This window comes from Megalops cyprinoides, chromosome 22, assembly GCF_013368585.1.
Source record: "Megalops cyprinoides isolate fMegCyp1 chromosome 22, fMegCyp1.pri, whole genome shotgun sequence".
Lineage (NCBI taxonomy): Eukaryota > Metazoa > Chordata > Actinopteri > Elopiformes > Megalopidae > Megalops > Megalops cyprinoides.
Window position 1 is genome coordinate 16,813,056 of NC_050604.1, and position 13,192 is coordinate 16,826,247.

At 38.8% G+C, this 13,192-nt stretch overlaps 1 protein-coding gene across 3 annotated transcripts in view; it reads left to right on the forward strand.

Annotated features, from left to right (window-relative positions):
* LOC118769855 (glutamate receptor 2-like) overlaps window positions 1–371 on the forward strand; it is a 32,380-nt gene extending 32,009 nt beyond the window's left edge. For all 3 annotated transcript variants that reach the window (XM_036517225.1, XM_036517221.1, XM_036517222.1), the window contains exon 16: window positions 1–371. This exon is cut by the window's left edge and continues 338 nt beyond it. The gene's annotated coding sequence lies outside the window, so the exon portion shown is untranslated.
* Window positions 372–13,192: the final 12,821 nt, after the last annotated feature.

The window sequence follows — 13,192 nt, forward strand, 5'->3', positions numbered from 1 at the left end:
TCCGTCTTGAGGAATACAAAGGGATGCTTATGGAGCGGGTGACATCACCTTCTCGGTTCTATTCGTTTGGGACCAGGCTTGACTGACATGTCCAGCTGATGTTGGAAGTACTGTAATCTCAACCCAGAGTCGTTGTGGAGGCAGCACGTCTGTTTTTCGTCACCACTGTCGTCAAACCCTGGATTCATACGGACCTAAGCACACTTGGCATCATCTGCATCAAGATGTGATTTTTTTTTTAAGAAAATGAAATAAAATATATAAAAATATTTTTAAGTATTTTCACAAATAAAATGGCTTTTAACAAAATCTGCTTCCATATTGGTTGTATAACTCAATCTGCAAGGATGTTATTTAAAAAAAATATAAAAACGGCTCAATTCCATACATTTCAAAGCCAAATATGTTCATGCTAATGGAGGTATAATGTTTAAATTGTGTAATTTATTACTGTTATAAAGATTTTCCTGTATATCTCATTCTTCGAACATTTGGTGTTGATTAAAAAAAAAAATACTTGGCGATGCTTGACATTTTAAATAAATTCTTTTCCTATGGTTTTATTTGTAAAAATGTGAAGTTCCTTAAACTTCTCAATGTATTTTTTTTTTCATTAATGGATCTTGGGACTTTTTTGCCATTTTGTTTGTTTTCCAGTCAAGGATCAGGGTAGTAGTTTTATGATTTCAACATAAGATGAATAAGTAACATGTTTACATCATGTGTGCAAAAGGCCCTCTGTCCCATATATTTTGCTATGATATAGGTAAAGGCAGGTATATTTATGAAGTAATACTCTCACAATGCCAAATAATAACATGCCAAACCTAGGCGTTAGAAAGAATCAGTCATTGTCATCCAAGGCATTGTAACTGATACATCCCATGTTGTGGAACTAAAACATTTATTGCTCATTCACAGCCATTTCCACGTTAATTTTGTTTGACAATGTTTTCTTATTTTACACATTTTGCACTGAATGATGTGAACTTTATGATGTGAATTATGGAAGCATGCCATTTCCTCGTTATGTATTTGCTCGTACATTCTGCTTTTCACGGGTGACCAAGATGACAGTTGGATTTTCGGTTGCTAACTCTTAGTTTTATGGCTAAGAATAAATAAATATATTTATAGACATACTCAATACAGTTCAAACTAATTTTGGAGGTCAGAACTCATTTTCATAGGAAGTTCAAGTGTTGCCACATCGAAGTTAAAATACCTGATCACAACGATGTCACCTCTGTGTTAACAACAGGTGGTAAATTATTTATGTACATCAAATCAGGAATAATTCATCTGTTTGCAAAATCTGAACTGATCTGGACTTATTATTCATAAAACACATTTTCAAGTGGTGTATTTGGAGGAGCATATATGGACATTCTGAATCCTACGTCATAGACACACCCTGGACAATACGGCACAAATGAACTGGTGAAAAGAGTTGTTTAGTTCTTAGATCCTTGGACATTTTATATCTGAAAAAAAACTGTATACATGAAACAACCTCCTCTCACATTAATACAATGGAGGCACAAATGTACTAATTGTATCACCTTTTTTGGTCGAAGATATTGAAAATGTATGTTATCTAATCAGTTTATTATATTAAAAAATCCAAGCAATTCTCGCAGACATTTTTTGTAAATGGAATGTGTGCTAACTATGGATTATTTTTGGGACTTTTCTAAATAAAAAAGTGACAAAAAAACCTGACATAGTATTGTATATGTTCTTATATACTGCTTGTGCGTGTAAATATTTGCCCTGGGTGCTGGAAACTGGATTACCTCACTGCAGTGTGAGGCTTTAACAGCGAACAGGTCTTTGGGCTTTGTGTGATGAATGTGTCATCAGGTGGGAAACATTACATCAGTGTCTCACTGATGGTCCAATTTTGTGGCAGGAAGCAAGAGCCAGGCTCTTAGGCAGAGTAGACGACACTCAGTTAGGGTGCAAGGGGCTCTTCCCATTATTTTTTTTTCTCATAGGGAGGGGTCAGAAAATAAGAAACACTACATCTTACTACTCTTCATTTCACACCAAAGTTCACTGTTGTTCATTGTTGAAAACATACCTTCTATATAAAAAGTCTATAGAAAACAGACAGTACTGAGGAAAATCACACACATAATGCAGACGTTCAAGGGAGAGTTCATGGCAGGAGTTCAAAACCAAGCCTGTAAAATCTGCATGCTCAGTGGGCCTCATTTAAACCTGCAAATGATGATTATTCTGAAAGGTAGCTGTCACTCAGCATTGTCAGGCTCACTTCCGTGCAGTAATAAGGTGACAACAAAGACTTGTGGACTCTGAGAAATCAAAAACTCAAGAGGTCAAAGTTTTTTTTTTTCTTTCAGAGGATCATCTTAGCAAACTGCCAAATGTAGCACTTTTTCAATAAGCCTGACAATCCGTTCATAAATTAAGACAACAGTCCACCAGTGTATATTATAATTACAGGAAGAAGAAAATAGCCTTATGAACACAGCCTTCATTTGCTTATATCAAAGAGTTATATCTGCAGACATTGAGAAAAAAATGAAAAGCACTACAAGCGGTAATGAGTTCACAGTAGATAAAGACTGAGACCCTGATGCCATCTGATCTCAATGCACATGTTGCTTTGAGTGATGTTACCTTTCAGATTTCTTACAACATGTTGACATCACCTGCCACTGAAATTAATTGAAAATGGAGAAACAGATGAACACATAGCACTCGCTTAAATTCATTATTTGGAGCTGAGGGCATTGAGGATAGATAAAATATTTACCTGACAAATTGTTTCCAGAGTATGACTGAAATGCATTGCCACATTAATTAAAATAAGTCAGGGATTAATGATATTCATAACATTGTTTGTAGAAAGGTGATAAAGCAGGTGAGCCTGCTGAATGGCAACTCAACATCTCTCTTAAACATTTACACCTTTCACCCATATTTCCTAAGGTTTAAAATGTGCACCTGTTAAACGTACAATAGTTAGGAGAGGTGGAGCTTTTAACTTTCACTGACTTCTATTAACTCTTGTCCATAATAAATCATTATGGTCATACTCTTTTTCCATATACTTCTTACTGCTAATATGCAACAAAATCAAGAGCTTTGTCTGTCAGCAACAATATTTTCTTCTTAAAAAATAAAGTAGAAAATAAAAGAACACAGGGTAATATCTAGTGGGATAAGTGCAGCTTTCAAGCACTGACACAAGATGTACACTCTATTATCAAAAAGCTTCAGCTGTTCTCATGTGGCTGGGAATAATACTTTCATGATTAGAAGACGTAATGAAGTGTATGCACTGACCAATCAGAAGGCCTGCAACATACAAGAGTGTTGCACTGTGGGCCATTGTCATTTGCATAGGTAACTGGAGATGTGGCAGAATACAGGTGGATCCCATTTGCATCACAGCAGGAAATTGTGAAATTGATTGAAATTGATTTAAATTCAGCCCTTGGAGTCAGTCTTCTTCAGCACTGCAATGCAGTGTCTATACAGTTAAATGCTACAACATAGGAGTTACAATGTATCAGTTTTTCCTCTATAGAATATCAATTGATTAACTAAGGACAAGGTTACAGCATAATGTATTGCTTGCTTGCAAACATCGCATTCTAAAAGTGCTGATGCAGTATTACACAATCGAATTGGCCTTTTCCATAGCATTTAAATCACTAAGGATCATCAGCTTCCTGGAGGCTGAGGGGATAACAGCTGAGGGGTCAGGTGGAGATCAGGCTGCAGTAAGCTGACAATGTGTGAGTCAATGTGAAGCTAATACTGAGTCAATGTTTTCATATCTAAAATGGTGGACCAACCTTTGAGACTCGGCTAGAGAAACTAAGGACAGGACCTTATATTACTAAAAACGAGGAATATTTTAAGGGGGATCTACAAAGTAACTTTCTAAAAAACACCTTAGCTACTAGCTACTTATTACTTATTAGCTAATGTGCTTGTCCAGGGTTACTTCCAAAATTTGACACTGATGCAATGAAAGGGTTTCTTCACCAGTGAAGTAAAATATATCTTTGATATCTAGATAGGTTACTAAGTATTTTAATATGAAACCCAGGAAGTGTTTGGTTCGACAAACTGAACACAAACAATGGCAATCTGTATTGACAAGTGCTCAGTATATCCAACTCAACACCATCCTCCGGTGTCTTTTTTTTCCTCAGAGAACAACCTTCCTGTAGGTGTCCTTTTCATTGTAGAAGAGAGACATGTTCTCTACAGTCTTCCCCGCAGATTAAAGGATCTCTCTCCGCATCTCTCCGAACGCGCGGCGAGAACTGAGCGGTTCTTACAGGCCCTTTTGTAAATTTCCTCTTGCTCCACCCCCATATTCCGCTCCGCTCTGCTCTCTTCAAAGGACCTCTCTTCCCCCTGCTGACGCACACCTGCATGCAGAGAGTCTGACTCATGTGCAAGGCTTGAAAACCCACGTGGGAGAACAGAATAGTGTTTGTCTCAATGGCCATTTTGCCCTCACCAACATGCTGTGTATTTATAAAGCCATCCATTCAGCCTGTGTTCCTCAGTCTGGGGGGGGGGAAGTGAAAAAGTATTAAAAAAAAAAATCTGTTCTCACAGGAACGTTGAATGGTGTGCATACAGCGCAGTCTGGCTTGTTTCCTAGTCCTTGAAAGTGCTTTACAACTGAATATGCATGAACCTTGTCAGGTTCTATGAACACAAACACTGCAGTGTCTTTTGAGATTCACCTTGGCTTTCTGCAGTCTTATTTCCCACTGTTCTGGAAAAGGGAAAAGACATTCATTCTGCTTTTTTGTAAGTGCCTCTCATCCCATGTCAAACTAGGCCATATTCATCCAACACGTTTCAGATTCATGCGAAAATAGCTTTGTCACACCGCCGTGTCGTCTTTAACATGACGCACACAGCACGTGAGTACGCGCATTGTGATGAAGCACGAAGAGTCCCATCCTTTGAGCCATTCAACGGCCTTCAGAACAGCAATGCTGCATTTGAACAGGCGGAAAATACATGCCAGTCCCTCTGTGATAAAGCAGAGATGAGGAATGGCCTTGTCTGCAGTGGTGACGTGTCTCATTTAAGATGACAGTTTCGGGTCGTCCCCTGTCTGCCTTCTGTCATCATTAGCAGCCGTGTGAAGATTTTATCAATGACTATGTTGACAGCTTAATATCCTGGGACAAAACATTGCAGATTACATAATGCTAATGTATTATCATTGTTGTTGTTATTGTTGTTGTTATACTGCATTGCTATAATCTACACATCGCTTTCCTGCATCTTGGAATTGTCATTCACAGGCTGAGGCCTCACTGTGTGCAATATGTGTGAGGCTGCCAACAAGGCACACAGTTCCTTATGGTGAATTTCCAATTCATTATGACAAAAATAAATTAAAAGGTGAATAAAATCAGTAAGGACACCGACAAAATTTAAAATAGGCTCTCGAATACCCATTGTCTTATGATAATGAGTGCAATATTCATAGTTCATTTGTCCTGTGGCCAGGAGTTCAGCGGTATTATAGTCTACATTGCCCCTTGATTTTTCCCATTTCACACAAACATACAAAAAGCGTCAGGTATAATACGATTAGTAGCTTTACTACTAGATCAAGATCTAAAGGGGAGAAGGAGAAGATATGGATGGCTCAATTGATGGAAACCAAACTATAGGGAATATGAAATCTTTTTTTGTCACACACTCACCTTCAGGCAATCAAGGTGAAAGTACAAAGGTAAACATTACAAAAAAACTGTTTAAACAGAGGAATATAGTGTATCAATTTTACCAATGACAGAAAATAAGTATATAATTTTTAAAAATATGTGGTATACATAGATAGCACCGCAACTGACAGAGAACTATAAATAAAACCTCATCACGCTTTTCTCAAATGGTAAGGTTCCACCTGACCAGGCAGGTAATTAACCGCATAAGAGATGAGAGCAACCCAGAATGCAGCATTCTGACACCAGTCAGTCAATCAATTAACATGGTTCTGGCAGATAAACACTACTGCTATCACAGGTGTGGAAGCATCCATTTACCACAATTATACACATTGCTTGCAGTGCAGCATCTAATTATGTGGATATCACTAAGTATGAAAGTGCCTTTGGAAAATTCTGAAATTGCGAAGATGTATTAATATAACTGAAATGAGGAACAACTATTATGTTGTATCACATTGTGTAAATGGTTGTATAACTGACTATTATTATACTTTTAAATCATTTCAAGTTATCTGAATGGTTTAAAACATAAATTATAGTAAAATATTAGTACACTTGCTCTTATACTCATACTCATACTCAGCCAAAGACGCATTTCAATAGAAAGATTTGCTCATGTGTGATGTTCAGCGGATATTACATTGTTTTAAAAAACACAACTTTTTAATAATGCAGCGGAATTCATTTTCAGACCGCATCTTCTTTGAAGTAGCCTGAAGCAGAGACTGGGCATGCCCTTGAAGAGCCCTGAAGAATGCATGCAAATGTCTATGTGCATCTGAGGAAGTGAACGCATTTGGACCAGCGGCGGACTGTGACATCTTTTTAGATGGATCTATTATAATTTTGGCCGTGGCGCCGCGGTCGGAGACAGAATGGGGGACACAGTCTGTTAGCTCCAGTCACTTTCTCCGCTCGTGATCGTTCATCAGAGCCAAAGTCTTTCCCCCAGAGCGTGGGAGGGGGGCCGGGCCCAGTGTCAGAGCTGATGAACGAGACCAATATGAAGTTCACCTTCCGGTAGATTAATATTGCTGTTTTGTTGGTCTTTGGGTTTTCATTTATTCTCTGGGATTCTCCTCACCTGTTTCACATTCCCACTGTGACTCAGACGAGAGGGATTTTTTTTTTTTTTTTTTTTGGAGATGGCTGCTTTTAACGAGGTCCTGTGCTGTATCAACCCCCTGAAAACTCACTCACTCTCCCTGTTGTCATGGAAACAGCAATAGCAAGCCTCTCTCATATTTTGAAATATTATGGAATGCTTTTGAGGTGCATTAAGTGGCACCGTGGGATGTTTTAAACAGGGGGGCAGTGTGTAGAGTGGTGAAAAAATATTAGACACAATTCTTATCCTTAACAAGGTTTTCATAAATCGTTACACTAACATTGATGTATACATAACAGTCACCTGTGAGCATCTATGATTGTCAGAGATTGTGGAATTGTTATTTGTAAATGGTTGTACAATTACACGTTGTCATTTGGTAGAATTGGCAAGAACAAATCAAATTGTAACAGCTGAAAAGGTCAGTTGGCAAAATGGACAAGGTGAGTTGAGGCATGTTTATGTTCAAGCACTGGATTCATAAATAACAATTTTATATACACTTTTATAATGTTTTCCCTAATGTTTGTTTTCTTCGAATGAGTTTCAGTTGTAATATATGGTTTACAGTGCAAAACAGGCAGAAGACAACCCTGCAATCAGTAGAATTAAAAAAACACCGCCTCTTTGGACGGTATTGCTGTTTGAGTTAACAGCCTCTGACAAGTGATTGTATTGGACAACAATTTATGAGCTATATGAAGCCTAATGTTTCATAAATGGGGTTGGGTCTATAAATGCTCCGTTGAATCCATTAGCAGGGGGCTGCTAGGGCAAGAATGTTTTTTACCTTCTTTGTGAAGGTGACATGAAATGAAAAGGCTTATTATAATGACAGGTATTTTTTATTCAGTTTCACTGGGCATCATTCTCCTGGCAGTATGGAAACGTTGTCATTTATTACTCATGTTAACCTCCATAGGGGATTCAAAATTGAAACTATATTCATCGAATTTTACAAGCTGTTTGAAACTGCCCACTGGCATAGAATCCTGCAGCCAGGGTTCGAAACTGGCCATTGTCTCGTATGATATCAGTGGAATAGCGCTTATCTTCCAGTGAGCACCCACTCCACTCTCCACTGCACTGTGTGACCTGTAGCATGAAAAACAGCCATTGTCTGCATGCGAGTCTACTGGAGGACTGCATTCATCTTGCTTCAGCGTGAGATTGTCACAAAACTAACACACAGTTAGTGATTCCAGACAGGGCTGTATTTAAAAAGTTAATTAAAAATTATTTTTACATTGAAACAAAATATAAGAGAGAGATAAGAGAGAGTTGACATGCATGGTTTAATAATATTTTGTGGAAATTGTGGAATTTTGTGGAAAATATGAGGAATAATACACATGACCACATATATATATGTGTGTGTGTGTGTACTGATGTGTGTGTGTGTGTGTGTGTGTGTGTGTGTTTGTGTGTGGCTGTGTGTTTATGTCAAGATATGCATATTTAATGTAAATGTAGGTGTATGTGTACATACACGATACATACTGAGCGCATTGTGGACAATATTCTGATCCCCACAAGTATCAGTGCCTCCTCTTCTCTTTCTCCGTCTCAAAATCCAGGCAGGTTCTGACAGCCCTCCCACAGACAGTTTTCCAGACTCTCCTTCTTTCTCAACTTTTCCCCCAGCAACACCACCACTCTCACTCCGCTGACTCCGCTGCTCTGTATTTCACTGAACTCTCTTTCCCCTCCCCCAGACATTTCTCACACAGGGTGAGCAGGTGAACAGAGATGACCCTGAGGTCATTTCCCCTTTAATTCCCGCTGCCTCCCCCCGTCTGAAACATGCAAGCCTCCCTGCTGCCTGGGTCCTCTCCATGACCCCAGTTCTATGTTGCAGCTCCTGACCTCTTCCCCTTCATCTCCTCTGTTTAACTCCATGCTGCTTGTTTTCACTCAATTTTTGAAATAGCCTGTATCTTGCCACTGCTAGAGAAACCTACATTTTATCTAGCCATTCCTCCCTGCGAGCAATGCCATCTCCTCTGTGAGTGATTCTCTCTGAACGATGCAATCCTCTCTATGAGTCCTCCAAATTTGTGCTTCCTCCTAGCAGGCCATCGAAATGGCTCCAGCTGATCCAGAACTCTGTAGCAAGGCAAGTCTTCTCTTCTCTGCCCTGTCTTGGATCACCCTTCTCATCCTCCTCCACTGGTTGTGTATGTGTGTGTGTGTGTGTGTGTGTGTGTGTGTATATATATATATATATAAGTACCATTGCACTATAATCTGTTGCCAGCAGAGAAAAGAGAAGATTTTTCTTTATTCTTGCAAAGATTGCAAACACCTTGACACCTTGAAGCTGTGCCTATATTGATTCAGTGGAGCTGGCTGTTGGAAAGAATTCTGTTGACTCACGAAACCAAAAGCAAGATGGTATGCCTCTGATGCCCTTTATCAGTCAAAATATTCACCCTTCAGGTTGACTCTTATGTGTGCACTATGAAAAGCATGTAAAGAATGCTCATAAAATGAATCCAAAGAGCTGATGTCATTCTGTCCGTGTAGTTTAGGTAAGTAATATAATCTTAACACGTGTGGTGGAGCTCAGTGAGTACGAATCCATTGTGGATGCTAACGTTATCCACTGGAATCCTTGAATTTCTGCACAGTAAGCTAATCGTGTCTCTTGCTGGGAGTTGTGCTATGTGACTGGCAAGGCATCTTAGCTCCCACCTGGACCATGAATTGTTTCATTGGTTAAACTGATGTGTTAGACACTTGGACACTTGGTACTGATGCTACCTATTGATAAGAGTCAGTTGCTAAAGATGTCTGGAGAGGGAGAGAACAAAGTCTCTGTTAGTCCTCCAGTTTGTTGCAAAGAAACGTATGACTGTAAAAGAACTTATCTGAGATTTAGATTTCACATACATCAAATACGTAATTTAATCCTTACGTAAAAATCCAAGAAATGTCTAAATGGCTGTAACTCAATATGAGTCTGAATGATCATTACAAACAAATCCATTGCTTTGAGGTCCTTGCAATCAAGCATACCATTCCAAGCAGCCCATCAATGTTTAAATAGTGATGTAACCATGAAAAAGAAATGCCATTTGCACATCACCTTTCATAAATCTGTAAAATGGAATTACACACTGAGGACTTTAAACCGGTCAGAGCATGAAAACAATGTTATGTTTATGTCAGTATGAATACATTATCAAATCCTAATGCTCTACAGACTGACAGGAGTGATAGTTTTTGGGTTGTTCATTTCAAAGGCCATTAGCCTTTTCCCCCAGAATTAATCGAGCCACTGCCCCAAATAGCTATTGACAAATAGAGGGTTTCGCTATGGTTTCTGTGAGCCAGTGAAGAATACAGCTCTACTGCCAGAAGAGTGATTACAGGCATTTATTACCCCAAATGGTGGGCATACTTGTTTCAGTGCTCACAGTCTTACTTCGACCCAAAAGACAAGGGGAGGACAGGGCTGGAGCAACAGCCGGTTTTGTTCTATCTCATCTCAAGCATCTGACTGAAGCCAATTATCTAGACAGGAAATCACCTCAACTAGTGTTTGAGATGTAACACCCCTCTCCCCACAGAAAGAAATTAAATCACACAGACACAACCACACACAGCCAGAAACTGTCCCCTCTTAATACAGAATTGAAAGTGTCTGGGACAGTAAGTAATCCTTTTCCTCTAACATGAAGTTAGCCAGCGTTTGAATTAAGTATTATAATACCAGATGGACAGCTTATGAAGTCTAAGATGCAACATTTTGGCTTATGAGTAGGTTTACTGGACATTAGATAATTGGATAGGGTGTGATTCTGTCCAATATCACGGGAGACATCATTAACTTTGAAAACCTCCATGCAACTGAAAAGGTTTCATACCAAAGAAAGAAATTGCCACTATGGTAAGATCGGATGAGTCATTGTGTTATGGTACATGGAAAGTGCTCCCAGCCCTACAACCTCTCTAAGAGAAAGAACACATTATCCTGACTGAAGTCCATTATCAATTCATGGACATATTATTAAACTTTATTGCAGACTGGCTCCAACTACTGTGCATATCCAAAATTAATGACCTGAATGAGACTAGAACACATGGGCAAACTTTTTTTTTGTGGTATGAATATTGCACATTGTTCAAAGGGAATGTAAATAAAACTTTAATTCAAGTAAAAGAGCACAACTTACAGTGATGTTTCAGTCACTTTAAATGCATTGGCTGGCAGGCATTATTCATAATGCATTAATGCTATCTCTAACTTATCTTGTCATGAGACAACTTGCAGAAGTTAAAAATTATATCTCATTATGAGATAAGGTAAAATACCAGTACGATATTCATTGCTTACTTTAATATTTACTCATAATGTCACCATGCATTTCATATGGACTGTGACATTTAACCACAAAATATATTCTGCTAGGGCCGTTTTATGAATGACTTTAAGAATATGTTATTGATGACTAAGTTCCATTTTATACCCATATCAATTACCTCTGTTTATCAAGAGGAAGATGGCATAACAGAATGGTGGATGCCAGATTTATGTAGCAAAAGAACGTGATTTTAAATGCAAGTAATAAACCATGCTTTAGCCCATAACCTGTGCCTCTTAACATTGCACTGACTTTATGGCCTCCCCTTTCCCTTAGACTGTAATAAGGCATGTAATGACCCCATATCACATCTACCTCACCTTTTGATCAGTTTTCCCATTCCTGAATGTCTTGCTTTTTTTTAGTATTAATATGACCACAGGGCTTTGCATGCAAAATGATTTTCTTTTTTTCTTTCTTTTTTTTTCAAAATTCTGACCTGTTTGTCTGTGTTTATAGTCTTTAGTGCAATCTTGAAAAAATGCAAAGGAAAAGGAAAAAAGTAATGTTTTTTTTTTTTCTAAAAAAAAAAAAAAGATGCATTTCCTATGCATGTCCTCTCAGCTCAGTTCAGAAAATAAATAAGAATGATATCCAGTGAAAATGGATCTTAGATTGTCTTAGTGAGGAGGTCCATTACGGGCTTCAAAGTAAACTATCAATAATAAGAAGAAATGAAAACTCAGAAAGGTGTGACGACCCTATGCCAGGAATGATCACAGCAGTAATCACTCAAAAACAAACATTTAGTGAAAAAGGACATTGGTCTGTATATGACACAAATAGGACTAAGCCTGAGTACCTCTTTATGATGTGCTAATACATGATTAAGTCATTGTTACATCATTAGTACCTTATACATACAAACCTTACAATGACTACATTTATAAATGATAGGGTCCTTATTGCATCGCTGACATGAATGAAGTTCATAAATCATAAAGGCAGTCTGGGTGAGAGGTGGGATATCTATTGATATCGGGCAGTCCTCTCCTCGTGACGATGCGTGTTTACAATGCACACGAAAATGGCACTGTAAATTGTTTTACAGCAAAAATCCATATTTACAATGAGAGAAAGACCAGAAAGAAAAAGTCCTTGTTCCTAAAAGTGGTGAAGTAAAAGAAACATCAGCAGAGGGTCAAGGGTCTTTATTTTAGTTGTTTTGTCTATCTCATTTTAATGTGTTGTTTTTGTCAGTGAAGGGTAGCTGAAGGGGATTTATTTATCTCTGTAGTGTGGACGCAGGGTATCCACCAGAAATTGGAGGACAGACCCATCCACTCAAACCAATAAGCTAATGACTGTGTTGGCCATTTGCAGTTAGCTTGCTGATTTGTGTCTACGTTACATTTTTTTTGGAATATATCTCCTGAGAAGACTTAAGAGCCACATTAAATGTGATGCCATTTGCAGTGGTAACAATGGCTCTCTTCCTTTCACCAATTCACCAACTGGTGAAAAGAAGTGTAAATTGGAGGGCCACACGAGCTATGCGGATAGGCAGCCGAAGAACGCACAGGATTGGCCCCAACAGTAGCAGCAACAACTCCGCTGTGTTTAAAGCACAGAGGCATATCGTTCCATATGGAAAGTGTACACTTTGTGGCCCTGAAACAGACTGTCCTGACAGGTGCTGCACTGCAGTGGATTTCGTCTTTACCACAACCCATACTGTGTTCCCCACAGATGCCTCTACATTCAGCCTAAGACCTCATATCTTTCATCCCTCCACCAGGAATTTGTCCAATTGTCTGGGCAACGAACGCGGGCTGTTCCCTTTCCTAAAAGGATTTTCTGATGTCGGGGTTTGGTTCGCCTCTGTGGTCTTGATGTCAGTCCGCACAGTCAGTGTTGGCAATACATAACTGGGCAAAAAAGGATCCCCCACAGCAAGAAAAAAAAGAGAGCCACAATGTCCAAATATAGGTTTTCCTGCCACCCACCACCCAACTGCAAAACCAGCTGAG